General features: G+C 48.0%; 1 long non-coding RNA gene across 1 annotated transcript; it reads right to left on the minus strand.

The window, feature by feature from the left end:
- Positions 1-207: 207 nt before the first annotated feature.
- LOC126496000 (uncharacterized) lies at positions 208-2,478 on the minus strand. Its single transcript, XR_007590268.1, has 4 exons — positions 2,370-2,478; positions 2,233-2,286; positions 1,543-1,596; positions 208-316 (listed from the first exon to the last, which is right to left on the minus strand). It is a non-coding gene; the product is annotated as an uncharacterized lncRNA (long non-coding RNA).
- Between the last annotated feature and the right edge of the window lie 466 nt (positions 2,479-2,944).

Raw genomic sequence — 2,944 nt, forward strand, 5'->3', positions numbered from 1 at the left:
ACACAAACACACCACACACAAAGACTCAGGGACAGCACACACAAACACACCACACACAAAGACTCAGGGACAGCACACACGAACACACCACACACAAAGACTCAGGGACAGCACACACAAACACACCACACACAAAGACTCAGGGACAGCACACACAAACACACCACACACAAAGACTGGAGCCCGGGTTGAGGAAGCAAACACCTACCTGCAGACCTGGAGGACCAATTACACCTACAAAGCCTCGAACTCCATCGTCTCCCTTTTGCCCAAAGAGGCCAGGGGGTCCCCGGCGACCCTGAGCCCCATCAGCACCCTGTAAAGAAGATGGGGACAAACATGTTAGTGTTCAAATCAAAGGTTGCAGACAGGGTCAAAGGTTAGGACAGAGGCTAGGGTTTGGAGTCAAGTTTGGTGAGTCAGGTTTTAGTTTGATGTGGAGCTCAGGCTGAGGCTAAAAGCTGGAGGAATGAAGTACCAGGTGACATTTTAAGTTAGTGACATGCTATATCAGAACTGTGGTTCGGGTACAGTTATGATCAAGGTTCATAGGAGGTTGAGATGAACTTTAGGCATAGATGGAAGTTGTGACCTATAAGTTTGGTGACACTCTGACCTGAACCAGCAGGTCATTCTTCAGTGACAGGGTTCCTAAGAGGGAGGTGGCCAGGCAATGAGAAGATGAAAGAGAACTGGAATTGGGGTCTTGCGCGAGCTGTCTTATGCTAAGCATACTTATTAGGAAATACAGCTCAAGCAGGAAATGGTGGCACACACCTTTAACTCAAGCATTCAGGAGGCAAAGGTAGGCCGATCTCTGTAAGTTCAAGGCCAGCCTGGTCTACAGAGAGTTTCAGGACAGTCAGGGCTGATACACAGAGAAACCCTATCCCAAAAAACCAAAAAGGACAAAAAAAAAAAGGGGGGGGGAGGGTGGCTGTGGTCATGTCTCTTCACAGTAATAGAAAACTTGATTAGAACATATGCTGGAGATAGGGTCCTATGAAAGTATGCAGATCAGATGCAGTCACGAGGGTGGTGCCCCACAATGCCGTACTAGTGGCTGTATAAGACCCAAGTTCACAAACGTGCTAATAACACACTATGTCACTATGTTGCAATGAAGCAGGAAGACCCTGGCCAGATGCCAGCACCACTGTTAGGGATTTCCCAGCCTCCAGTACCGTGAGTCACTCACATACAACATTTAGCCTGGGTGATTTGTAGCAGTATCGGAAAATTAACTACAGCAAGGCTGGAGTCTAACTCAAAGTTCAAGTTCCCATCTGAGGCTGGCATTGGAGTGAGGAGACCAGGGATAAGCTAGGAGTTGCATGATTTGGGTATTTGGATGAAGATCAGAGCAGAAAACAGAGAGTATGGGCTGAGATCGGATTCAGGGTCAGAGTTGAGTTCACCGTGGGTGTTGGCATTGAGAGGAGACCAAGGGTGGGCAAGGATGCTGGGATTTTATTCAGAAGAGTGGCACACTGTCTTCACTTCTAGGACCCAGGGTATAGTCGCCAAGCTGGGAGCACTCACCGGAGGTCCTGGATGGCCTGCTGGACCCCTTATCCCTATTGGTCCGGGAGGGCCCTGAAGCGGGAAACAAAATCAAAAATTCTATCAGAGCCGAGCCTGGTAGTACAGGCCTGTGACCCCAGCACTCGGGAGAATCAGGAGTCAAGCCACATAGCAAGTTTGAAGCTAGCCTGGGTTACACATGAACTCTTTTATCTAAAAAAAAAAGGAGAAAAAAAAAGGAAATTAAAACAAACCTCACCCTGGGATGGAGTGGAACCAGTTGGTGCTGGGAATGGGGAAAGTGGCTGGCTACAGGCCATGGTAGATTCTCACCGTGGAGGGATAGGAGATTTTGAGGCCCACAGGTGCCTTTCTCTACATTTTTATTTTATTTATGTATTTTGTATATGTGTGTACATGTGTGCACCAGCTTCTGAGAGTCAATTCTTTTCTCCCACTGCAAAGGTCCTGGGGATGGAACGCAGATCCTCGGGCTTAGCAGCAGCTTTATCCACTGAACCTTGTCACCATCCCTAGAGAGGTCTTTCTCACTCTCCTGTGCTCTCGGGCTCAAACAATGCTCAGATAGGGACCTTTGCACTTTCAGCCTTAGTGAGATAGGTACCAAAACTCTGAGGGAAGCAGAGAGCCAAGGCCACCCCATATCTCCTCCCATGAACACACCCTCCCTGGGGACCCCCCACTTACCGCATCTCCTTTATCCCCTTTGCTTCCCTTATGACCAGGCATCCCTACTTCTCCCTGTAAGATAAATACATTAGGAAGTGTCCAGCGCCCATCAGATCCACCCCTCTCTGTACTGTCCCTCTCCCTGGTGCCCTCACCTTGTCTCCTTCCTCTCCAGAAGGCCCTGCAGCTCCAGGGGGTCCTTGAAGCCCTGGCAGGCCTGGGATACCATCTTTGCCAGTGGGACCAGGGGCACCTCGTTCTCCCTAATGGAAGGAAAGAAAAGAGAGAAGTTAGGAGCAGGTGACACAGGGAAGGATATCTGTATAGAAAGTTGTTTAAAACGAAACTATCCATCCTGAAGAGAGCTCCTTAAGTCTCAGGATACAAACAACACACAAGTCTCAGAAAGTTCCTAAAACTTACAAGATTCACCAGGTCCCCTCCTCAAGGCTGTAGAAGCAGTTAACAACTGCCAGAGATAGTCTTTGGCCTGTCATGCTGCTTGAAAGTTATACGGGGAGCTCCAGGAATATAGTTTTTCTGAGCCATGAGCCAGGCTGGGATGGTCATTCAGTGATACAGCTACCTTTGAGTCAGCCATATTTTGTAAGTCACTCCTCACCCATGGTCCTGTTAGTAATCCCAATAAACTCACAGCTTCATTAAGCTGGACTTGGGAAAGATCATTTTAAGAATTATATTTTTTTAAGATTTACTTTTTTTTTTTTTT

Source organism: Alexandromys fortis, unplaced genomic scaffold (assembly GCF_014885135.2).
Source record: "Alexandromys fortis isolate MF-2015 unplaced genomic scaffold, M_Fortis_MF-2015_v1.1 scaffold_788, whole genome shotgun sequence".
NCBI lineage: Eukaryota > Metazoa > Chordata > Mammalia > Rodentia > Cricetidae > Alexandromys > Alexandromys fortis.